At 48.5% G+C, this 26,798-nt stretch overlaps 1 protein-coding gene and 1 long non-coding RNA gene across 9 annotated transcripts in view; one reads left to right on the top strand and one right to left on the bottom strand.

Moving 5' to 3' along the window:
* Nucleotides 1-26,798, bottom strand: part of PBX3 (PBX homeobox 3) — a 113,702-nt gene that overhangs the window by 46,799 nt on the left and 40,105 nt on the right. The gene's annotated exons all lie outside the window — the stretch shown is intronic.
* LOC137842671 (uncharacterized) lies at nucleotides 3,577-5,281 on the top strand. The gene is made up of 2 exons (XR_011089158.1): nucleotides 3,577-3,850; nucleotides 3,976-5,281. It is a non-coding gene; the product is annotated as an uncharacterized lncRNA (long non-coding RNA).

Here is a 26,798-nt window from a genome sequence, read left to right as displayed (position 1 = left end):
CGAACATGCTGACCTTGTGTGCAAAGGCAGAATAGTGTGCATGCAACATAAAGTTGAAAAACAGCTTTAAAATGACTGTTTAAAACTGTAGACTACAAACCTTAAAATATAGACAAGCATTCCATAGTTTATTTTAAATTGGCAACCACAATTTAACAAGCTATTCTAACAAAGGATTAGCATAGCATGTGCTTTTCTTTAGCCATCAATTATGACACAGGGTAATGCAGGGCACAACTTAAGTGTCAAATTACAATATGCTATACAAAACCACTTTACAACACTGCCTTCTGTTTGCTTAGCAATTACTACAATGCACACTGCTTGCCATGGAAAGCCTTGGTCAGAATACTTTCTGAGAATTATTCGACATGTGCATTGCCTAGAGATTACAAAACGCTGGCCACTTCTTTACCATATTTTAACCATTTAAACGAAGAAAAAATACACCAGTATTCATTCACTTTTGTTTATTTTTATGCTCTACTTTCAAATAAAAATTCAAGCACATATCACCATTTCAGATTCCATTAGATACATTTTTTAAAATAAATTTATTAAATATTTAATATTTCCATAGGATGAAAACAGCAATTTCCATTTAGCTCAATGACAGTTTCAGATACTTGGTCTGTTATTAGGCATAAAATTAACAGTTTTATCAATTTCAAATACGGGATGATTGCACGAAGATACTGATGTATGCAAAATATACAATGCTAAGAAGATGTGTGGATAATTTAGCATGATTTAAAATCTTATCTTCACATAAATCAGTCATACTTACAAATTCTCGCTTTATGATTTGAAAAAATAATATGAATTATACGTATTTTAAATAAGAAAGTTTTTATTATCCTTGTCACGTGAATATAGATTGTATTTCATGTGACTAGGGAGGGGGAGCCCCCTGTTTTAGCTATTTTTTCTGTTCTGCTGTCCTTTCTCCTGCATTTGCCTAAAGGCTCTCAGTAAATTACACTCCAAGTAAATGACTGTAATTTACCCGTTGAATTCCCTTGTTCAGGAAAAGCACACACCACACATTCCAGCGTTTCCACAGCTCAAATTTACCATTCTCGATGTCAAGAACAATCCACGGGCAGTAATTTGAAACTGTTTGAGCCTTCAAATAAGGGAAATTAGAAATGTTTTGAGAGCTAAGATTTTCAGTGAGGAGATAAAACCTGATAAAATCTGTAACAGTTCAATTCCTTCTTCTTTATATTTATAAACAGGGCATTAAATGTACTGTTAAGCCAGCATCCTGGTGCCGGCTCAGCTTGGCCAACATCGCATCGGCAGCATTATTAGTAATAGAAGGAAAACATTTTTTAATGAGGTAAAATCTTTTAAAGGCCTAACAATGAGAATAAATGTAGACGACCTTACAGAGAGCAGACAGGCAGCACACGACGCCGAAGTCCCCATCCCGCTTACCCTGGCGCTCAAACTGCCCGCGACTCCCGTCGGATGGAATTGCCCCCGAACTCCCACCTAGGCTGAATTCAGCTATTTGTTATTCCACGTCTCTATCCCAAGAACGGAGCTAAGGCTGTACAGCTGGGCAAACCTCGAAATTAAAATATTCTATAAAACGGGATTTTAATTAACATCTAGAGCGATTAAAGCGGAGAAATCCATACATGCTCGTGATGAATTATCCCACGCGGCAGCGGGGAATGTTCTGGGCCCGGTGACGGATGCGCTGCACGCCCAGACACAAATACCTCCCTTCGCCTTGCCACGCACAAAACCCCACCACTAGCACACTCAATAACCACAACCGCCTATTTCGCTCTGTCTAAAGGCAGGTTTTCATATGGTAAAACTGTTATAAATCCTCATTATCCTAAATAAAATTACAGCACTTTAAACATTTCCAGGGAGAACATTCTCTCTTCTAAACAACTACCTTAGCGAGTAATAGGAAGCAATATGGTTGCACTTGTGTCACAGTTGGAAGTCTTTTTAAACTGTCGCCCTGCTAGCAAACCAATTCTACATATTAAAATGAATGGATTGCTTATTTCAAGGGGAAAAATCATTTATAAAATCAAGACCATTATTAAGATACTGTGACTTATTTCCACTCCAAAGTGCAGGAGAAACAGATAAATGCAGCAACCTATGCACGCTGAAATGTCTTTTTTTTTTCTGATGCCACAATTTTCTTTTTCAAATGAGTCATCCATGCGTACAAGTAAATTAAAAATTGATCTAGGTCCCACATACAAGGAGCTGAAGTTTTTACACGTTTCCATATCACAAGCAAGTACGGATCTCACAAACATCTGTCTACAGGCTTTTATTTCTAAAACGTAAGAGATCTTCCTCCCATCTCCCCTGCTAGATGCTCGCACTGTGCAGACACCCAAAGGCACACATGCAGCATTTAGGTTGGGTAGCTGTACGTGTACCTGACCTGCAGCAGATTACTGTACATTTTTAGCGTGTAATTGGCTGACCTCCTCATCGGTTGTCGTCTTAGTCTGAAATAATACCCTGGCCTGGCCATATCGCCTATTTATTCAGGACCCTTTAACAGATTAGTTGTTTGGATTAAATCTAATCAGAGGTTCAGTTAACACACCACAGCAGGTTTGGGAGCGTGCACCTTGTAGTCACTGAGTAAATTATAGGAACCCTATAATTTGATGAGAACATGTGGGCATTTTTCCATAAGCTCATAAATTACTGATTGCTTTTTGTAGGTTTCATTGATACTAATGTGTGCTTCCCTCCATGTCTCTGCCCCAGATTGTTGCTGGCACAAACATCGCCACTTGGAACCCTAGTAAATTACTGAAACATGTTTAATCATGAGGTTTAAAAACTTTGCACATTAATGATGGGGAAGGCTGCTGCTCTTGAGCTGCAAAACAGCCTCGCTGTGGGTTGCCCAGAGCAAAAGGCTTCTAGCACAGATCTGCTTTCAAGTACAATGGAGTTGCTCAGGATTAGCAGGAGATGTTCTCAGATGAGGCTTTTCTGTCTGCAAACTCTCGCCTGCCAGCACTTCCATTTCCCTCCCACTTGGTTACACTGCCCAAACCAGCCAGCAGACACTTTGCACACACTGTTCCTTGCACAAACCTCATTTTAATGGAGAAGGCAGCTAATAGTAAAGCAATTAGCTCCTCAACTAAGAAACTGCCAGTTCTGCCATTGTCTTTTTTTTTTTTTTTTAATATTGAGAATTTGTCCATTTATTTCAAGGCAGTTGAAGGATCTGTTTTCATAATTGCAAACCTGGATGAATTGTTTCTAGAAGTTGAACCATAGCTGATGCCAGCAGAACCTATGAACGCATAAAAGCTTCAGTTTCTAATGTCACTATCAAGCCAAAAACAATTACACCCATTTGAATTATGGCAACCAATAAACTTAGATAATCACCATATGCAACATAACATTTTGGCACTTGAACTAAAAACTCTTGTAGACAACTATAGATTGCTGCTAATGTTGAGCGTTCTTGTCCTACCCAAGGCTGCCAATAGAAATGCCAAAGCTGCTGAATACTGCTCATCCTCGTAATGTTGTCAGTGAATGGCACATTCACACAGCCCCCAATCCTCTCTTCCCAGGCATGGTCTTCTCCAGCTGCAGCTTAATTTCCTGTGACTTGCCTAATTACTGTAATTAAGGATTAATTGCCATTAATTATTCACACATAAGCTCATCGCAAATCATGGGGTAAATGTCTTATGAAAGCTGCCATACAAGCCATGTATAAACACACTGGGATGCTCCAGGCAGGAGAATCTATCACTCAGCCCTGAAGCAAATCTCTGTGCTTCTCTTACAAAAACAGCTATAACTCTCAGAAACTCGACAGTCTTTCCAGGTAAGCATTAGGTTACAAAGCATGTTTTCCTGTGGAAGCCACAACGGTTTTATTAGTACTATAAATGCTGTTTTATCTTTCCAACTGCTATTTTTATGTTTCCATTTTTATTCTACGGTGCTCAGTTTAGGACAAGCATTTGCTCGGAGGAGGAACGTTTGCAGTTGCTGCTCCCCCACCCCGCTCGGCGGCGTGCGGCTGCTGCGGGGTTTGCAGCGCGGCGCCATGTGACTGGGAGCAGCACGCCAGCAACAAAAACCAGCTCCCGATCAGCTGCGGGACTGGCTGGAAGCCCCCGGTGTTTCCATATTCCAAGCGAGCAAAGCCAGCGTTTGCACGCTGAGAGCGCTCAGCACTCAGATACCCTCTGAGAGGGCAGGCCGTCCTGCAGCACGGGGCCGGGAAAAACCCTGAGCCCAGCAAAAACAGTGGATGTGACAGAGAACCAAATCGGGAGCGCTAATGAAGTGAGCCCAGCATTACGCTAGCTGGCTCGATGGTTCCTCTGCTTTAATTTATCTGTCTTTGCCATCCACTTTCAAAGCAAGCCGAAGGAAGAGGCAGTTCCTTTGTTAGTGTACCAGCGTCGTGTGGGACATTGGGAGCATGGGACGCAGGCTGGTGATGGGTGAGCAGCAGCGGGAGGGGGCACCCTTCCCAAAACCCTGCACTGCTGCCAGCCTCTCCCAGCCCCTTCGATACCGGGTTTAACGCTGTAAGAATTTGATTTAGCACAAGGAGCCGCAGTGGTGGTGCTGTGGGGTGCTGCGCAAAGAGTCAAGGAGATACTACATCAACGCTATGCATTACCACCGAAACAGTGCCCCAGGAAATTTAAGTATAAGCAGGCAGAATGTTGTTCTAATTGTTATGTTAGTACCTTCTGCAGCAAATTAATGCATGAAACATTTTCATTTCGGTACATAAGTTTGTGTGTGTCTGAGTTAAACATTTATGTTAATGGACCTTCTGGCAGATCTGTAATGTTTCAAATACTCTTGTAGAACAGCTTTTTCTAAATACATCATTTAGCAGTTCTTTCCCCATTTTCTACCTGATCTGGGGGCATGCAGAAAGGGAAACTATTTCACAGTTTTAAAAACCTCCTGCTTGAGTAACTACAAAACTAAGCTGCATTCAGGCAAGGTAGCAATTAAGCCTGCACTGCCACTAGCAATGTAAACTGTATTAAAAAAAAAAAAAAAATTAAATAAAAGGCACACTAATAGCCAGCATATGCTCTGATCATAACACCCTGCATCAGCATGCTGCACTCCCCTGCTGCTGCGTGCGCTGCGCCCCATGCCCACACCCCACAATCCGTGCCAACCCCATGTACCCTGGGCTGCGCAGGGCTGGTGGCCACCCTCCCCGTGGCACAGCTCCTGGACACTGCCACTGTGCCGGCTGCCCTAAAAACCCTGCCTTGATCTCCATCCCATAAATCTGCCAGGAGGACGCGCGCAGTGCTGGGATCGCTGCCAGGATCCCGGAGTGTGCCAGGATGCTGCCCTGCGGGGCGCGGAGCAGGGAAGGTGCCCGTCAGGCCGGGGGGGTCAGGGCACTTCTGTCGGGACGCACATCGGGACACTGCGTGGCCCCTGCAGGGCTCGGGAGGGGAGAGGGCTGGCCCAAGGCTCACCCCCAGGCTGTGCCCGCACCTCTCAGAACCCTGAGCAGGTCTCATGCCTGCCCCAGCCCCTACACAGCTCACCGCTGGTGCCCCCGACTGATTTCCCATCGCTGCCACCTCGCTGCTCGGGCTGCCCAGCTTTGCCATGTCGCCCACACTGATGGGCTCCCAGCTCCCTTGATCTGGGTAATTAGGGTTTATGTGTTAACTGGAATAAATACAAAGGTGGCAGTCACAGGCGCCTATTTCCAAGCGCAGAGAACTGCAGGCTGGTGCGCGGGGAAGATGCCTCAGCAGAGGCCTGGCCGTGCCCCGCGGCTGGGGGCAGGCTGGGGAGTGCCCCCAGACCGGGCCTGCCCCGCGCGGGGACGTCTCCTGACCCCACTTCTACACCTCCAGTGCTCGGAGCCCCAGGCAGCGGCCTCACGGGTCAACAGAGGCTTCCTCGGGAGGTGGACGTGCAGCGTGAAGCACAACAGCAGCACAAGCTCGGCCGTGAGCTAACGCTGCCGGTGCTGCATGGAACGAGGCCGGGGGCAGGGGCGTGCGAGGAGGGGTCCCTGCGGTGGCTGGGATGGAGCTGGCCGAGAGGAGCCGTCCCTGCTGCCCCCAGCGCCACGTGGCAGGGCTCATGGTGCCCTGGGTCAGTGCTGGCTCGGACACCGGCCCTGTCACAGCCCTTGGTTGTAAATATGAGGATTTCTCACCCTCTGTCGGGGCTGCAGGAGGGGACCCGCCCCGCAGCGATGTCCCATCCCATCCCAGCACAGGAACCCACGCGTGGAGCAGGAGGACGGCGGCTGCGTGGGGCGAAGTCTGACCCAGGGCACGAAGCCGCCCTCTCAGCTCCCAGCCTGCTATCTCTCTGAAAGCAGCACCTGTGAAAAATGTAACTTCTCTGACAGGAGCACTATTATTCTTGAAATACGACTAAATGTTACACAGTAAAAGCATTTTCCTTCTTGAATTAATTACATTTCACCCCCTCCCCCCCCCATTTCCAAGGTAAAGGCTTTAACTGTCCAGCAGAAGAGGCTCTCCTCTCCCGAGCAGATATGAAATTTGGCAAGCCTCATTTATCCTCAAATTTATAATTCAACAGATGCTTTTGCTAACACTTCTTGATAACGTTGCAGCAGAAATACAAGACTTAATTCCTGGTCATGGGAGGTGGAACACGAGTACGAGTATTCCTATTTGTATATTTTAAAATCCTGCTTTCAAATATTATGCTTTGTATGGCTTCCAAATCAGTTTAAACTTTCTTGGAAACTTTTATAATAAACAGTCCTGCTACATAATTTGATGTTTTTAAATGAAAGCATCCAAGCTAATCTATACAAATTAACAGATGTCCTCCTGAAACAGTTAGAAACAAAGAAATGCAGATGCGAACATCATCAGCATCCAAATGAGCTTATTGTAGGACCCTTTAAGGCACATCTGAGCATAGCTCCAGCCTGTAGTCTACCTTTCAACTTGCAAATGACAGTGTCACCAAACACTGTCCTTCCATCAATCAAGCTGGGTCATGAATATACAAAAGGCAGCAGAGAAGCTGGCTACCTCCTGCAGTTCAACTTGGCCTAATTATCTGGGCCTTTCTTTTTGTTCCCATCTGAAGGGTACACACCCAGTCAGCTGCTGGGCAGCCCCAGGCCTCATCACGGGAGGTTACGCACACTGACCCTCCTGCGGACAGCCAATGCAAGTTAAATGTGAGCACCAAATGTCATCTTTCTTATTCATCATTATAAAACTTCCCTCCCCATTCAAAATACCAATCTGCTGCCATTTTCAGACCCTCCCCCGCGCCCCTCCAAGCTGTCATTTCGCAGCGCTCGCTGCCAGTTGAGTGAATTAGCATCCTAACTGATGTGCTGTTATTCTCCCGTGCATCCCTGGGATGCGTTAACTAATGACCTCCCCCGGAAAACCCAGCCGGCCGGCGGCGTCTCCTCGCCGTTCGCACAGGTCCGGGTGTGCTCCTGGCGCACGCGGGAGCCTCCGAGGCTCTGCTGGGGAAAGCCGCGGGCACCCGCAGGTAAAGGCCCTTCGCAGAGCGCGGCCCTTCACGGCTCACCCGCAGCAAATCGCTGCTAACGCGCTGCTGTCAGCCACCAGCGGCAGCGACGGGAGCCCGGCTGCTCCCAGGGGGCCCCGCAGCTGCTGAGCCCCCAAGGTCACCGCGGCGCCTGCGCCAGCCCCGGGGCCTCTCGCGGCCACGACCCGCGGGCAGCAGAGCTGCTGCAACGCCGCCCATGAGGCTTCTCCCCGAGGGACGCGCTGCACGGGAGGGTGCTGCCCGCGGCTGGGGGCACGGCGCTCATGGGGACCCCCAGCAAGCAGGGTGCAGAGCCCACACCCAGCACCCTGACCCTGACACCCAGGGCTGCGGCCAGAGCTGCCCAGAGCCCGGGGTGCTGCGGGAGCTGCCAGGCCGGCGATCCCGGCGTGGTCCCTGCAGGGCACAAACACAGCTCCAGGCTGGCAGTGCCGGCTGTGCTCCTGGTGGGGCCGGTCTGTGAGATTACGCAGAGCCTAAACGTGGCCAGCACTGTACATGTATGTGGCATACTTTGAATGCTTCCTCTTTATAATAGCTTCGACTCTTCAGCAATTTACTGCTGTCATTCACACTTTTTCCAAAAGATTTAGTATCACGTGTAAACAACAAGCAAAAAGTCCTCTTGTCCTCCTGCAAAGCCCTGTCTGGCACGGGCAGTCCCCCGCTAAGAGCATCCTCGGCATGCAGGAGGGGGACTCCAGAGATGCATGGCCAGCAGAGCCACGTTTCCTCTCGCCGATGCGAGGCCACAGGGGATGTGGGACAGTTTGCACGCCTGCTCCTTGGGGCCAGCACAGCACAGAGGGGCTCGGTTACTTCTGGAGTATTTCTGTATTTCTGTAATTCTTCCGCTTTGGATGAAGGCATACCTGGGCTAACCACAGCTAACCTGGCTACACCACAGGGCACAGGAGCAACATTAAAATTGTATTTGGCAGCAAGTGGCACCGCTTTGCTGTGTTTGTATGGATTGCACTCGCAGACGTACCCCACAGGATCGCAGTGCACACTCCCTTGGTACCGGCACGCAGCAGGAGCAGTGTGCTGGGAAGGGCCCGAAATGTCAGGGAAGTGAGCTTTCGGGTTTATCCCAAAGCTCGTGGGCTCTGCAGGGGGAAGCCCCATTGGCTGAGGTTTTGGTTGGAGCTAACCCCCAGGAACACCGGCTTAACCTGCCCAACCTGTGAAGGCGAAAGGAAGTGGTGGCTCAGGAAGACCTGAGCAGGGACAGCAATCAGACAGGTGCACACAACTGACCGGTGAGCTTGTCTGGGTAATTTGACAATGTTTGTTAACGTGTGACAGCCCCCACAGCAGTTGTGAAGTGGGCCCAAACTTTAATTAAGAGATAAAATAGCAGAGGATTTGCTTTTTCATGCCCAGTAAGATGAGCAGCCCCTGGTAATGCCAGGGCAAGGCAGGTTAGTGGGCTGTGTGCTGCCACGCTGCAGCCTCCAAGGGGACGGGGACAGCTGTCCTCTGGGGCAGGACTCCCAGCACAAGCAGAACAGGGCTTGCTCAGCACCCTGAGCATCCCAAAAACGTGTGAAAAGGCTCCAGAAGCTGAAAGGCAATTCACAGATCTGAAATGCTTCAAGGCCTGGAGTTCCCTATAGGACCACAGTGTCCAGAGTAGCAGGACTCTAGAAACAGGGAGCAGTGAAAAAATTGTCAAATCCCTCTTTTAGAACTGAAATCACTTTATAGACTACCAGAGCTTGAATAAACGTGGGAGGAATTTTAATGATTCCGGGTATTTCCTGCCTGTAAATGGCAGTGGCCGGTGCGAGGACTGACCCCGGGTCACCCCGGCACATCGCTGAGCCTGCAGCACCCCAGCGCCTCTGGCCCATGCAGGGCCGGGCTCAGCCCCCACGGCGAACACACACCAACACCTGCAAAAGCTCCTCGGGCACAGATGTGAGAGCCACGACCCCGCACCACCTCCCTGCCCCGGCCCAGGCCCCGCGCTGGCAGCAGACGCCCACACAGATCCGCAGCCAGAGCCGCTCCGAGCAGCAGGGAGTGAGGGAGAAGTTAATCCAGGGAACGACCTTTAGGAGGAAACCGTAGCACAGATAACTTGTCTTATAGAAATGAAAGCAAAAATAAAATCTGCATCCCCGATTCCTTTTTCCTTTCAAAGCTGGGTGTCTGACTTTGCAAACTGTATTATATATGTTTACATTTCTATAAAGGCAAGTGCTCCTTGGAGGAGCAGCTTAGGTAATTCACATTTGCATCATGTGTAGCTATGATAAATAATAAATACATAGCTGATAAATGGTACTGTGCAACTGGAAGACCTATTTTTTATTGAATGGCTGACTAAATACTCATGTAAAAGTCATAACTTGATGCTTCTTTTACCCCGAGGCTGCAGTAATTTATTGTAGTAATTTATACAGGCTGCTGTGGTAAGGGGACAGTTTTAGCCCAGCCTGGGGACTGCCCCGTCCCACCAGCTCCTCCCTGCGGGTGCGTGGGAGGGTTTGACAGGGACCTGCAGAGAGCAGAGGGGTCGGCGGGTCAAACCCGCTGCTTTAGGTGTAGCAGGGCCAGGGGATGAGGCCGGTGGGGACACGGGCTGCTCCAGCACCCCACAGTCCATGCAGTCCCCTTGCAATGTCCCTTGCACATGCTGCAGAGCCACGCATGCAGGCCCCGTGTGCACAGACCCCACGTGCACAGACCCCACGTGCACAGACCCCACATGCACAGACCCCACACCGCACACACACCCCCATACCCGTGGGTCCATCTCCCAGCCCTCGCCCCGCAGTGTGTGCCCTGCCCGTCGCTCTGCGTGGCCACTGGAGCCCTGCCCGCGCCTGGGCCCCTCTCCAGGAATGTGATTTTAACCCCGCTCCTGCCCACCCCACCGCCACACCAGGGAACCGCTCCGGGGAGTTCACCGACAGCCTAAAAGCTGCCAGTCAGGCAGGAGAAATAAGGTTCATAAAGCACAGACCTGACGTCCAGCCTGTGAGACAGAGATAATAAATACTGGCGGGGCGATGCCTGGAACTTCTCTCTAAAAACGTGTGGAGGACAAAACGATTCCTCCCAAAACACAAGTGGGCCCCATCGCCGCCAGCACGCCACAGAATTAATTGGAGAGGAAATTTAAGAAATATATTCCCGGCAATATTCTGCCTTTGATAATTTAGAGGCAGCCATGATAACCACTATTTGTACATGACAGTCATATGAAATAATAAACCTTGCTAGCTATAAACATTACCAAATTCTGACACTATTGATTTATTATGTCTAACAGTGACATCAAACCGAACAACTGACAGAAACAATGTTACAGCTTTAAGAGCAGTTTGTCAACGATTAATTCTGCCAAACGGGGTTTAGTTTTATGCTGGGACTGCTTGTCTAGCAGTTGTCAATCCAAGCAAAAATTACTACTGCCACACGTCTGCTCACGCCAGCCCGAGGCGCCGCTCCGCTAGCCCTCATTACCCCTATCACTGCAAATACAGATGCAAGGCCAGTCCCTATTTAATATGCGTGTTAATTATGCAAATTATTAATTGGGCTGGTGCTTGAGGACTTGTGTTTATGCCCAGATTAGAGTCAATAACTGTATCACACAGCATTTTAAGCCTGACCTGTGACAGAAATAAAGCTGTGCTGAAAGCAACGTTCTCTCCCACCAGCGCGGTGTGGCACAGCGGCTGCTCACCGTGCTGCCCGCTCACCGTGCTGCCTGCTCACCGTGCCCCCTGCTCGCCATGCTGCCTGCTCACCCTGCTGCCCGCTCACCCTGCTGCCTGCTCACCCTGCTGCCTGCTCACCCTGCTGCCTGCTCACCGTGCTGCCCGCTCACCGTGCCCCCTGCTCACCCTGCTGCCTGCTCACCGTGCTGCCTGCTCACTCTGCCGGCCTCTCACCGTGCTGGCCTCTCACCGCGCCGGCTACCAGCCACGCTCAGCCGCTCGCCCCGTCGGGCACAGCCCAGCCTCTTGGCTGGCCCCCATGGGCACCCACGCTCCCTGGCGCCCGTCTCAGCTCCTGGCTTCTTCCCGCATTTTCATGGCCATTTTTCCATTAGGAACGTGGTTTTGTGCTATTTATATTACACTGTCAATAAAAAGCGTATGACATGATATTATACGTTGTAAATTTGTTTGATTTTTTTTTTAAATCAAATACAGTTAAACGTGTAAAGATAGAGGGTAAAGCTGGAAGGCTTTTCCAATTAAAATTTACAGCAGACAATGTTGTAAATTTTATACAGTTGTAATGCTTGCTGCAGTTGTGCTGAAATGGGAACTATTGATCAGCCTGATTTCCCAGGATACACGAGGGGGAAACAAGGTATTGCACAAGCAGAAACAAAACTTTCATTTGTAAAGCCTTCTATTATACTTTACTGCCCTCATTTGGTTCCAGATGCATCTCTCTTAGCAGAAGAAATAAGGTCAGAGCCTCTTCCCCAAAGAATAACAGAGCAGAGAAGGTTAACAGGGTGCTCCACATCGCTCTGAGCTGCAAACCGGCCCGTTCTGGCTCACCCGGTGCACGTGCTGGCTGTGGTGCAGCACGGGCACCCTGCACGGGCACCCAGCACAGGACACCCAGCACAGGACACCCAGCATGAAGCACCCAGCACAGCGTGGGGGATCGCTGCAGCCCCGGGACCTGCTCCAGTGGTGTCTGGGGATGCAACAGAAGGTCTGTGGGCACCCAAAGATCAGTTCACAAACAGCAAGGCCACATCTTTAGCTAGGATAATACTTAGGAATGTATCCAGACTGATCTACTTTGGCAGAACTTAGAAAATTTAAAACATTAAATTAAAAATAAAAGGGGAAGGCAGCACGCTGTGGCTGGGAAGGTGTGCCTCAGGCCAGCGGAGCACCGAGGCACCCCCTTGGTCACTTGGTGTTTCCCAGGCTCATGCTGTGGACACACACACACAGGCACGGTTTGTGTTCCTCACAAGCCGAACCAGCACATGGTGCCGCATGTTACCCAGGTCGCTGCGAGGGGTGCGTTAATGGCACAGGCCCCGGCTCCAGCGGGCGGGAGGCACACGGGCACCGTCCTGTGGTGCCACCGGAGCTGCTGACAGCCCAGCTCGCAGTCATGAGTGGCTCGGGCAGGGCTGTGGCGTCGCGGCCACGCAGCACCGGGCTGTGGCACCCGCTGCAGAGCAGGCCCTGCCGGGCAGCACGGCCACCCAGCAGCACCAGCCTGCTGCTCGCTTCCCCCAGCTGTTAGCGACGTTCGGACCAGATACGCTCTCTCCTCTGTGGAGCAGATAACGTTTTGTAATGGAAAGCCTGGCACAAACGGAGCTGCCGCCCGTCCAACAGCTCTGTTAGTCTATGCTAAGAGCATTTACATATGAATTATGGCCACCTCCAGACTCAGATACGATTTTCTCTTTCGTTTGCACATTTTCCGCACTTCTTCCTTCACTGCCCTGCAGTGACTGTGCCAGGGCCCCAGTCCTGAGCTTTCCAGGAAGGGCTCCAGGGGGCTGAGGTGCCCTGCAGGATGCTCCTCACCCTGCTCCTGCAGCACTGAGCAGCTCAGCCCCGGGGCCGGGCAGCCCTCGGGTGCCCTGGGGCTGCTGGGGCCCGGACCCAGCTCGTCCCGCAGCCATGCAGGCAGCACACGCAGCGTGCCGCGAGCCACCCGCTTTGAGAGGTGCCGCCCGGCCCCGCAGAGCCAGCTGAAACCTGAGGTGGCACCTGCCTGCACCGACGTGAATCTAAAACAGAAACAACAAAGCCGTGGCTAAGTTAAAAGGAGGAAAAAACAGACAATGGATGATCCCAATAATGGGAAAAGATAACAAAGCCCCTGGATCCTAGCATCTGGCACTAAATGCACTTTTCTGTAAACTGAATGGCGGCTTCCAAACTGCGCCAAGCATCACTCCTTTGCCAAGGCAGTAAACAGCTTTTATCAGCAATAATGATGGCATAATCCCAGCTAAAAAGGAAAGTAACATATGGCAGCAGCCCTACAAACACCATCCCAACAAAGTAGGGGGCATTTTTATTACAGCGTCCACTTGCAGAAAACCTGCCAGACTACTTCTCTCTTTTCTCCTCTCTTTTTTTACAGGTTATCATCTTCGCTGTTTGAGCTGAATGTGGCATTTGGGAGTTTTAGACTAATGAGTTCATTTTTCTAGGGAAAAAAAAAAAAAAAAAGAGGAAGAAAAGATACCCAGAACTGACAGATGACAACTAACGCAAACAGGCTTGTGAAATGAACATATATGCTTAACACAGTGCTTTGGAAAAATAAATGCTGCAAAGGTGCCACATTACTTCAAATATTATTATACAGTTTAGTCTTAGGTGCAGTGCTGTGTTTGGAAAACAAATATGTGGGAAGTAATAATTCAGACCTTAAACAATTTTTTTCCCTAATGGTGCAATATGTTATATAGGAGCACTGCTAATAGGTCAGGTGCAAATCAGTGCAAATTTTGTTTACAAGCTGATTTCAAAAACAAAATTAATCTAACATTATTAACCTTTTTTAATGGCTGGCATCCTCATTTATATTTGTGGATGTAATATTCACAAAACTGATTTCAAGCCCAACTGTATATTTATCAATAACAGCATGAGACACAATGCCCGTGTGAAACGCATTGGTGTGGACTACAGAACAGTTTGCCGTCACACTGTCTTGCTTTTAATTGATGAAACAGTGGTTCACTTTTTCGTTATTTGTTATGATTTGCTGAAATATCATCTCCAAATAAAGAGATTCCAATCTCACTTTGGCTGTGCAATCTCATCACGCAATTATTTGAAAACATTACAGTTCACTAATTATCATGCTAATTATTTTGCCCTATACATTTGCCATCCCGTTGTACAATTAAGCATAGAGTGAAAACCTTTGTTTAGTCCATGCAAATGCATGTGCTGATTGGAGAATGAATGTGAAAAAGTGGAGGAATGCACTAATATTTTTTTGACATCTTTACCTATAAATATTTTTTCAGACTGAAAAATGTATCTAATAGCTCCACTCACTGATGTGCACTGCAGTTTACCACAGTGTCTATATTTCTGTTGTCAGTTTTACAGTATCTCCCTTCATTAAACCTATCAAGTTTTCCTTTTGATCATGCAACCAAGGCCAGAAGACAGATATCTTCCTGGAACAGAGCAGTCTGCCAAGTCTTTCACAAGACCAGCTTTAACCTCCCTATTGATTTTCTCAACACTGCAGCCATTCATTGTTTGTGACATTTGGCTGTCGGCTCTTTAACACCCTTCAACCAAATCAATTTCATATTTTTGTCAATGCCCTGCTAGAGGATGAGCAAAATGGGAAGAGACTTAGCATGATTTAGAATGTTGATTTCCTAGAGCAGTTTTATCTGTAGTTTTTACAAGCCTTATAAAGTTAATTCAACATGTTTATTTAAGCATACGTAATAAATTGGGAGAGAAGCACTACCAGAGTTAAGTTTCAAATTCCCCAAATCTAATTCATGAAGGAAACTGAATTATTATATCAATGTCAGTAAAAATAAATGTGCAGCGGTCCTGATCCTTCCAAAACCCAAAAACAAATTAGGCAGGTCCCTGGCCAGTCCCTGCCTGCTGTGCCAAGCCCGTGTCAGAGCTGAGCGCAGGCGCCAGCCCACACCCGGCCCCGCCAGCAACACGGGGCACTCCCCGGTGTCCCCCACTGCTGCTTCCCCGCGTGATGAGAGGCAGCCAGGCTGGGCCCAAAAATAGACATAATTGTGCTTCCTAGCAGTGTCCGTCAGAAACCAGCACTTACAGAGCCAGAGAACGAGCCGTGCCCTACAGAGAAGGGCTTGCCAGAGGTCGGCGCCGGATCCTCAAGGACAGGGTGACAGCAGAGCCGCCTGCTCCCTCACACAGGAATTGTACCTGTTCCTGCACGTTTTCGGGGGCATTACTGTCCCATCACAGAAGGCAGTCCCGCTGCTCTGAGCTGCTGCAGGCACTGCCAGTGGGAACGGGAGCCACGGCCATAGGAAAGCGAGCAAGGAGCCCGGTCCTCGACAAGCCTGGAGCACCCCATGGCCCCCCAAGTAACCGGTGAAACAAAAGCACCCAACACAGACCCCAAACACGTGCCATTCACCTAGGCCTTGCTGAAGGAGGTCTGGCCTCTGGAGCAAATGTGTTTGGAGATCTTCAGGAGCCCGGGTTGTGCTGCACGCTGCCTCTGCGGCCAGGCAGGGTGTACTGGTGGGCCCCTCCTGCACAGCCAAGTGACTTGCAACCAGCACCCTCATCTGATAGACCAGAGGCATTAAAATGGGGATTAACAGCCTGGCAGCTTGAACAGCTTATTTGGAGTCCTAGGCACTGTTGTGTAAATATGTATTTAGGGCATTTCTAGGATGCATGTTAAAGATGCAGTGGATTGTACCCGTGTCTCTCGGCACAGCTGGATTTATGCGATGTTTATTAGAAGTCCTGTAGGTACCGTGTGCCTGGTAAACACGGTTATGGAATCAGCTACTGCCTGTAACGATCTAGCTTGATCTTTTGTGTGTGTCTGCACATCTCCTCACACATCCAGCTTAATCTCCAACCCTCAGGAGGGAAAAGGCGAAGAGGTGTGTTCAAGGAAAGGACAATAAAGCTTTTGCTGAGCAGGCCTGCAGAATTGTCCAGTGTCCTGCCTGCGGCATGGAGGTTTCCTCCCTGGCTGCTGGGGAGCAGGCATGGTCCTTCCACTGCACGCCCCTCTACTTTTTATCCCCTGATGAATGGGAGACGGCCTAAGCTGTGGTGGTTGCAAGGACAAGGAGGACTGTGATGGCGCAGCTGACACTTCACTACATCAGGGACACGAGCAGAAGGGAACTCCTGCCCCCGAGGGCCACAGGGAAGGCCAGGGGGCCATTCCTGTCCTGCCCAAGCCCCCCGAGCACACCCTGTGCCCCAGCCCAGCCTCTGCCCCCGCTGCCAGGCGCCTCCCGGGCAGCAAGGCCCGACCTGGCCGAGCAGCAGGGGAAAGCCTGATGAGAAATGAGTTGGAACAAAACCTGTAGTAAAAAGAGGTTATAACTCTCAGCCTAGACCCTGGGGGAAGGAGGGCAGTGAGTTTAAAATACTGTGTCAGTAAACCCCAGCTGATGGGGCACGGGGGGCCAGGATGGCACAGGGTAGGATGGGGCAGGCAGGTGAAGCCCCTGCACATGGGGGTGCAGCATCACGGCCACAGGACCCCACAGCAGTGCTGCCCCAGAGCACCCCGACATCGCTCTCCTTCAGCTGAAGGAGACCAGGCCCGCAGACAGCAGCCCTTCACCCAGCCAGCCCCTCCCTGAACAAAGGCTTCTTCTCCCAGCTCCTCGTTGTTGTTTTGCTCAGAGCTGCCTTTCAGCACCACCAAGAAAAATGCAGCCAGACTTGGCTTTTTTTAATAAGCATTTCTCAAAATTAAAGCAAGAACCTGTCCAGCCTCAAGTGGAAGAAATGTAGGGATCGAATTATGAGCAGAACAGGGGTGTGTAGGACTGCCAACTGCTCCACATCTGCTCTGGCACGCTCACCATGTGTGTGCCAAACACCCCGCTTTATGGTGCCAATAAGGGCAGCCGGCGAGCTCTGGGGGTCTGGGATCGGCGTGGGGCTGGGAGGGCCGGGGGGCTGCCCACCACGGGCACCTGTCCCCAGGCAGCACCAGCCCGGTCCCCACACCCCCGGCTCTTGGCACCCAGCAGTAGAGCAGCGGAGGGGCTGGTGGTGTGTCCCCCAAGCCCTGGGGTGTAGGACAGCAAGAGTGCCCCTGCCCGGCACTGGGATGGAGCTTGAGCAGCCTTCAGATGGTGGGAGACTACAGCTGCTCCTACACCTGGACGGAGGAGGATGCAAAATACCAGAAACTCAATCCAAGGCAGTTTTCATACCCAATGAGGCAGCAAAGGAGCAGCCTGAAAAATGTATGTTAATGTATTTGCTACCCTTTTTAGTCTTCTAGCACCATGTGGGAGGACACAGGAATTTCTCACTCACAATAATCTCAGAATATTCCATTATTTCCCTGTTTATTTTGCTTTGGGATTTTTTCCGCTATGCCCCGATATCCTCCTATTTTCAGCTGCAGCATGTTTACTTTAATGACGCCTTAACCTAGAAATAGTCTGCAGTTGTTTACCCACTGGTAGAGCTTCAAATATTATATTCTCACTTTTTTAAATCAGTGCAGACACCTGAGACAAAAAGTGTCCCAAAAGCTGCCTACAAGAGCTACATGCTGGTCACTCTTTCTTGTCAAGGTTGATTTATTGCCTCCTTGCTGTTCAATTTCACATTTTGTCCTCATCATATCCGTGGCTCATGATCATTCTAGGCTGACCCTTGTAGGGCAGGCAGGGAATATTGATAAAACAATTATCTGTTAGCCGTTCATTTGATTTTCCATTTCAATTACGGATTGCACGAGGCAAAAGGAAAAAGATTGCATCATTGATTTTTCTACCTTACAACAGTAAAGAGTTGCTTTGATGGTTATAAAATGAATGCAACTCAACCATGCTTTTAAAGGTCATATTTTTTGTTTTACTATATTTCTTAAAAGCCTTAATATATGCAACTGTACAGGGGGAGAAAGACTGTATCGTCGGATCAGATAACTAGATACAAAGCACACATATGTCAAAGAAACACCGGTGGAAAAAAGAAAAAAAAAACAACACTTGCTCTGATGTATTTACAATAAATCTGATCTTCCCAAACAAACTCCTCAGCATCATTTCACAGCTGAGATGTGGCTCTGTAGTCAAATGCCTGCCTGCAAATGCCTCTCCTTGCATGCAGCTAAGGAGAATTTAACAAGCCGTTCCTGGAAAAGTGGCCTCCTGCCTGATGGAAAGCTCCATGCTCTGTCTCTCAGCTCTACGGTATTATTGCACATTAAGAGTTTGTTCAGTTCACGTAATATGCAGAGAGCTGTTACAGAAAGAGACATATTATCCCTACTAAACAGAACTATGTTAAAACTTCACCTATCTGAGAGGATGATAATGTGCTCTTGCCAGCCAGTGATCCAGGACGGTCACACTCGCGCAGGAACGGTGCTGAACCTCCTGCACTTCATTACGGTTCAGCGCATGGTACAGCTCCGGGGGATTTTCACATGGCCGACCCTCGGAGAAGTTCAGCCTTTGATCAAGGTTTAGCGTGCCTGGAGTGGCCGTGGTGCAGGAAAGGGTTTCCATTTTCTGTGTCATGGGGTGCCAGTGCTGATCTCCTTAAAGCCCTAGAGTTTTCTTCCAAGACTGGATTACGCTCAGCAATTAAGGTAATGAACTGGCTGAGGTAACAAAGCATAATGATCTCTTTTGTCCTTTGAATGCTTATGAACTCCGCTCATTCACAATAGTCTGGAATGCAAAGCTTTCTCCAACACTGCGCGGCTTAAAACTGTGTAAAAATGATTACTTCCATTATGCCTTCATGGTTTGACATTTTTAATTTAAACACCTGTAATATTTAAGCATACTTCTCAGAACCAAAATACCCACTCTCAAAGAATGCTAGCTTGTAATTCTTGTAATATTTTGACATCTTATGAGTATTATTTTAATGCCTGAAAAGATAATGTGATGAATCCATTACAAATATATCAAAATATGTGTATAGGGGACTGTTTCTCACTTTTTGTTTCAAAACAATGGATTTCTTTAAATAAGGCACAACAGCTGAGAGAGCAGTACTATTTTCATAAGGCAGTATACTGTGTCAATAATGGAAACAGCCGAACAACATTGCCTCTGCATATGGGCAGACAAATGCAACAGAACTTTCGCTTCAAATGAAGTCCTTTTATGCTGCATTAAATACTGTCTTACACTTTACAATCCTTTCTGAGCACAGGATATTTTTATGCAGCTATTACACTTTTTAAAAACGTTTACTTAAGGTTTTATTTATTTATTTTGAAACATCTGGCTACTACTTTTATATTTTTTTCAATTTTTTTGCATGATATAAACCTTCTGCACTGCAGAATCCGCTGCACTCTGATCTTTCATCTTAACACATTTCCAGCCCCAAATTTCACTTCAATCTCACCTCATCTCTCCATACTACATTAACCCCTGGCAATTGCCTTCCAAATGACCCCATTAAGCTGTAATTGCCTCAGCAGGCCTGCACTTTCGCTTGTAATTCTGTACCTCTCATCTCCCAGACGTTCTCTCAGCATCATTTCGTGTTCTGGCTCCCTTCACTGAGCTCAGCTTATGACCTCGCTGCACCATGGCCGAAATGACTACTAAAAGCATAACAGAGACGGAATTCCATTACTTATTTTTAAAAGTTCTCTGGTGCCCTAATGTAATATTCTTTGGGGAGTGTTGTCAAGGATACCAAGCACCAGCCATTAAAACCTTTTGTTTCCCAAGGCATTCCGTCTTTTATTAATAAATAAAGATAAAGAGAAGCTCATCCACCCTCCAGAAAGTCAGCGTGTGTTTGCAATGGTCTGGTACAACTTCAAGCCTTATTCTGCCCCTTGTATTTAAAGAATGGCTGGGCTACACCTAGTAGCAAGGCAATGCAGGCTGGAAGCTGCAGCGTGCTCTATCCAGCAGAAGTGCTGCACAGATAAATTAAAGTCGTTCTGCAGATAATTTTTCAGGAGCAACTCTGCACAGTAACACCTACCTTTAGCATATGCTCTGCTCGCACCTATGAAGAAAATTAAAGCTGAGGTCCAAGTAGCCCTCTGCGTGGACACCAAACAGGGGAAGAGAAAAACACTAAAACTATCATATCCCACTGTCACCGCTAACAGTCTATCAAGGATAATGGGAATCCCCAATGGGGGTGAACAAAACAGCATGGAAAAAGCTGCCTAATCCTTTAACTGGGTTTGTGGCTCAAATGTGTTAAGGAGGAACCTCCTGCTCACGGCTGTTGTGAGATGGCCAGGAGACATATATTTTAGATTGAAAATTAATTGGTGCTGGATCCAAGCAAGCCTTTGTAGCAAGCAGTAACCTTTTCATTTTATGGTCATGACACTGAAATATTAAGAGCCCTCTTCTCCCATAAACTATATAAACAGAGGCACTCTGAAAAATGGAGGTAGTTTTTTTCTGTGGCAGAGAAGGAGTTTTACTCTTAATTCATAATAAAACTCGGCACAGGGGCTGAGGGTGGTGTCAGACCCAGGCCGGACCCGGCGGGTGCAGGCACGGCGGCTCCTCACCGGCCCCTCATGGGGGCTGCGGCACCCAGGGCCCCTGCTGCACCCTCCTGGGTCTGCTCCTTTGTGAAAGAAGCAGGCTCGGATCACCGACAAGATGAGAGCCTGGCCTGACCCTGCCGTGTCCTCGCGGAGGGCAGCACAGCACGGTACGGCACGGCCAGGCCAGGGCCAGGAGCAGCGGCAGCAGCCGGGTGCCCACACCGCCGCTCGGGAGGGCCTGCCCGGCTGCCTCGGCGCTGCACGGGCTGCCCCACCGGGTCCAAGGCCGATAGGTGGCTTTCTTAGCCAATGCTGACTGCTGCCCCTTGACTATCACCCCTAAATATCACCTCATCTACGGCAGCTACAAGAGCTGAAAGCGGGTCGCTCATGGAGCACAGCTGAAGCTCTGTCTGCTGCACCCAACAAGGAGCCGCAGCTGGGCCTGCGGGGCATGGGGGCACACGCCCGGACACAGGGTGCAGGCACCGGCACCACAGCGCCCAGGGAAGGGCCCGTCAGAGGCCGTCAAAACCCACGGCTGTGCAGATGTGGCTCCCTGCCCACAAAACCCATCTCACAAGCTGCTGGCTGATGGGACAGCGTGTCAGAAAGGTCTTCGCTTCACGCATGACCTGCTAGCCGTCTCCTTACACATCTGCTCCTAATCACCATCAGAGACTAGTGCTAGACCAAGTCAGCTCTCCACCTGATTCAGGAGACCCAGATGATTTTGTTGAATTTGTTTTAACCTTATTTCAGGTAATAATGAGTTAGCATGGATCTTTAACCAACAAATACATTTCATTCAGGAGTCCCAAACAAAAGCAAATTCCTGAGAGCTTTTTCATTTCTCCTCTCTGGAAAGCCGGAGACGGCCTGTGTCTGAGGACATCTGTGTGTCTGTGATGCTGGGAGGTGACACTCTGTGGTAGCACATGTCATGCTAAAACTGACTAATGTCACCGGGGCTACTGCACGTGTCTCTGCAGGGCCGCACATGGGCCGATGCCCTCCCCGACTTCCGAGGGACATCTCAGCACTGGAGGTAGCACAGGAGGCTTCTAAAAAGGCTGTCCCTCAGCCCCAAAGCCACGTCCCTCTGACTGTTTTCTGGGGAGGATCTACATAGATGTAAAAGGATAAAGTAAATCAGTCTAATCACTTATCTGCTCCAAAGGTACCAGAGTAAATAAGAAATGAAAGGTAACTTCTACATAAAGACATGGTTTCTGCTGGCAGACGTCTGAGCTTGGCTTCTTCCTGTGGCTGCATGTAGGCTGCACATTGCAGTGTGCATCACAGCTCTGTCTGCATTTATTCTACACACTAGGCAGGAAATTTCCATTTCATGCATCACTCACGTTTTGTACTGATTCCACAAAGTCAGTGCTTACACTCAACATAAAACCAAGAGGAACTCTAATTGGTTTGTTGTTGCTATTGTTTGAGATTTCAGTTTAGGCTCATTGGGCACCAATTTTGTTTGTTTTTCAGTGAAGCTTGTGTTATTAAAGTGAAAAGCAGAGTCAAGAAGCTGAATAAGAAGTCAATGTATATAAGGTATTTTTGTTTTCTTTAAAATGAACTTGGATTTTATCATATTCCACTAGTCTGTAAAGCAAAGATAATACCATTTTTGCCGATATCCTGACAAAAGATCAGCACCAACTAAGGCCATAATCACCAGACCTGATGCTGCCCTGGTTCGCTCATAAGCACACAGCAGCAAGGGTCATCTTCACAGAGTGCTTTGCACAGTGCTGAGCACATGGCAGCCTCTGAGTGTCACCTGCCTGCCAAGAGCACACTGGGCTGTGCTCCCTCGCACCAGGAGCAATGCAGTGCCAACACACTCATTTCCATGGAACATTTTGGCTTTTCTCATTACCAGCTTAAACAGGACTTAAATCCTGTACAGAATCTGTCGAGTTCTTCCATGCAGAGGTTACCAGAATGCTGCCAAAAAAAAACCAACTCAGAAATGCTACAAATACCCAAACACCTGAAATCACTAAAGACAAAGTACCTCCATCCCCAAAACTTTGCAATATTTCTTGTTTGTCTAGTTATTGAAGTAAACACGAGTTAGAGAGGCACTTTATCGCCATTTCCAGAGTTACTGGACATGTCTAATGAAAACAGCAAGTCATGAAGCATAGTATGGCATCAATGCCACAGCAGAGAGAACTATGAAAAATGAGTTGTGCTCCTCATATTCCAGAATCCTTTTCCTCTCTTCCCAGAGAAAAGATCTAAACTAAATAACTCCATGCCCCATTTACTTCTCACCTACTTGGGCGAGGGAGGTGTCCCTGAGCTCTCTGCTAGAGGCGTGCCAGGGGGCCGCAGCAGCCTGCCGAGGGGGAGGCAGGCTGAGGCAGTCACGTTTCAGAGGAGAATTTTCTGAATTCCAGGAATGCTGGCGTGGAATTAAGAAGCAAAGGAGAACTGCACATGAAACACCACTGAAAAGGACTCAGAAATAGTTTAGCAGGTTTGATTGTTTCGGTTGCAATGTCAATACAGCTGACACTGCACGAAATGGCAGCCAGAGAGGCCGAGTGTGAAACAATCAGCCCAGCCACACGGCCCCAGGAACAGCGCTGATACAATTGACTCGGAGGTGTTGCCAACCAAGCAGGCCTTCAACGAAAAGCACAAGAGTTCCCAAAACTTTCAAAGAAAATCCCCAGCTTGGGAAAATTTTCTCTGTATTTCCACGACTTTCCCACCTGTGGCAATATTTCTATGCTACTGGAACGGCCAGCGCAGGGATGCACACCAGGACACTGCTGCCCCAGGAGCTGAGCTGAGCATCCCGGGGCAGCTGTGGAACCAGCACACGGGGCAGGAGGGTGCCTTCAAGATGCTGCCCAGTTCCACAGACAGATGGAGAAGGCTGATAGCCACTCCTGGGCTGACAGGACAAATTTGCTGCGGGTTAGGGCTAACCTCCTCAGAAGGGACATTTACGGCATCATTAGGAGCCCTCCCACCATCTGTGCTGGGCACTGGAATTGTTTTCTCCTTCATCTTTGGCTGCTGTGATGAATGGAGGAGGAGGAGAGCCAGGTGCTGCCCAGAGGAAGAGCTCACCCCCTGGTCCACTGCTGCCCCTTTGGCAGGAGCGAGCCTCAGCTCCTGCAGGGAAGGTTTGTGTTGGGGCTGGAGGGTACCCAGAGGACGGCAATGACATTTCCAGCCGTAACCCCTCAGGGGTGGGAGTTTCCGAGAGCTGCAAGCTTTGCGTGCTCAGGGCTGGGGGCCACGGCCCCGCTGCCCCGGTTGTGGGCCCAGCCCTGCACAGCTCCGGCTTTCAGTGCAGGTGCACACAGTGACAGAGCCATTTTTAAGTGAAAAAATACATACAGTATTTTGCATTACCTCCCTTTTGGACCTTGCACCAAGAATGAAATCTTGCCTTTCTTCCCGAGCAGTCAGCTTGTATCCTGGAGGGCACATCTGATCAGCTCTGTCCCTTGCTCATCTGGTTCCTCTACATTTTTACTTTTAATTCCTAGTTAACTCCTAATCCCTAAACTCGTGTGGAAATTCTCGGTTATTCTCTTTTCTGCTCCTCAGTTCTCATCACTGACAGACGCGAGTACTGTTCATTTCATTGCAGTAACAGACGCGGGCTCATTCAGCAATATTAACATGTTACATAGACTTACTCGATCCAAGTTACATCTACCCCTGTGCAACAAACCTGAATGAACTGTAGATGGGTTCTATAATTCAAAGCAAGAACTGAGCAAGAGAGAGGAAATTATGTGGATAATAAGGCACCTAAAACCTATTCAGCAGTCCCGCCACGGTGACCAGTCCAGCAAAGCGCCATTCTGTACTAAAGGCAAGCGATGGAAACTAAAAGCATCTAGGGCCCCCATTATACCATGTTTCACATGGAAAAAAATACTCTTTTTGTAGGTAAAATGATACAAAGCAGAAGCTGACGATAAATTTTTCCTTTCAGTTTTAATCAGGCTTCCTGTTGTAAAAGCTCAGCAGACAGTGACGCGAGACACTGCCTCCCAACTTCGGTTCACCTTTGCCGTTCCACCAGGGACACCATGTCAAGATTGTTCAGCTTTTTTGATGAGTGCTGCGTGGGTAACTAATGTGTAAATGCAGATACGTATAGAAAGCAGTTTTGACAGTGATGTATTGCAACTGGTTCCAGATGTCGGCAAGGGATGCTTGGCCAGGCACCTGGGGCTCGCCTGCCACGGAGCCGCACCAGCACCAAACCAGTCTTCAAATAGATCACAAGGCTTTAACTCTCCAATTATAATCTTATTAAACAACCATCACTCGAGCTTCTGCTTCTCCTCTTCCAAGATGTCTACAAAATATCTCTGTGTTGTTGCTCACATTTTAATTTTAATTAAGGGCAGATAAGCGGCAATGTGAAGCTTTGCATTAAACCCTGCAGTTTGGCTGTCAATGGGAAGCCTAAAAGCAAGCAAGCTGTTGAATCAGTCAAAATTAACCTTATACTAATGTTTAACAATTTTTATATCACTACACAAAAACTTGCACGTTGCACATGCCGAACGTTTAATTAGATACCCCTTAATTGCTGAAGTAAATGTTGAAATGGTACAGCAAATATTCAAATACTACGTTTCCATGGAAGATTATGGACAGGTAGAGGATTTACCTTTGATATTAGACCAAATTGCTGTGGAGATTGTTTTAAAGAAGAAGGTCTTGCTTACTCAATTGTAAAATCCACTGGGAATATGGTGATTAAAAAAAAAAAAAAAAAAGTATCTAGCCAAAATTTGTACCCATTGTGCCAAGCAGCAGGCAGCGTGCAAACACCCAAGCTGAACGTGGCCGGTTAAATACGGACACTGCAGGAGCAGCTCCAGGGCTCCTGTCCTCTGCGCCCCGCAGGCTCAGACAGCCAGTGCTCCTGATTCGGTAATGGGGGAATTTTAAATAAAAATAAAAATGTGTATTGAAAAATTAAGTAATTAATTAGTGCAATAACAGTCATACTGGATGCACAATTAATGTTGACAAGCTTCTGGAAGATGTGGCCAGAGGAGTAACTAGGCAGAGTGCACGTTACGTTCCAAAGAGCAGCATTTAACCTAGAAAACTGATAAAGTTGCACTTCTTACAGCAGAAGTGTTTGTAGCTCAGCTCCAACATCAGCGTTTGGTCTAAAGGGAATTTTTTCAAACAACCTGTCTGTCTCCCTCCTCTTTCAATACAAAACTCGGAGCTCCAATCAAAACCGCTCTCAGGGGATCACCCTGCAGCTCCGCTCCCTCCATGTGGTTTTGATATCAGGCATTCGCTCATTGATCAAGATAGCTGCAGAAAGCAAGCTTGCTGCTTATCCCAGAACAAAGAGGGAGACCTATGTTGCTGATTTTCCCTATCACATCAAAGGGTTCAGGACACGTTTAATAAAAGCACAAGCAGAAATGAGGAGCAGTGCTGAGAACGCGGCGGTGGCGCTGGCTCCCTGCAGCTGCAGCTTCCACCAAAACCTCCCCGGCCACTGCCACCCCCACCCCGTGTCAGAAGCCCCCCGATCAATAACCTCTTATTATGAGTAAACTGTTTAACTATAGCCTAATCGGGCGTGTTGGGTCTAATGTCACTTGGTATATTGATTGGGGGGAAAAGACAGACTGACCAGTCTCTGTTACTTTTCCGGTTGGATCATCAAATTTACTTCTAACCCACATTTAAATGATCAACCTGTAAAATTTTATTACTAGCACAGAATACACTAATGGACAGTGCCAGATAGCGCAAGAGCTGTGAACAATCGCTTCCCTTCAGCTTGTGGGGCTCCTGGTACGACAAACCCTTATCAGCCGCTTGTGGCTGTACCTCACGCTCAGCAGCACGAACCGCGCAGGGCCGCGGCTGCCTTCTGTCCCCCTCCTGCTGCCGGCAGATGTGGGATTGCCCCAGTAGGACAGAAAGTTTGGGGGCATCTTGATGGAGCAGTGAGCTTTCTCAATGGCACGCTCTGCACTTTGAGGTGGTGGATAAGAACCAAAGGACCTTTCGCTTCACACCCTCTGCGAGGGCTCCAG

This window comes from Anas acuta, chromosome 20, assembly GCF_963932015.1.
Source record: "Anas acuta chromosome 20, bAnaAcu1.1, whole genome shotgun sequence".
Classification (NCBI taxonomy): domain Eukaryota; kingdom Metazoa; phylum Chordata; class Aves; order Anseriformes; family Anatidae; genus Anas; species Anas acuta.
This window is presented reverse-complemented; position numbering and strand designations above follow the sequence as displayed.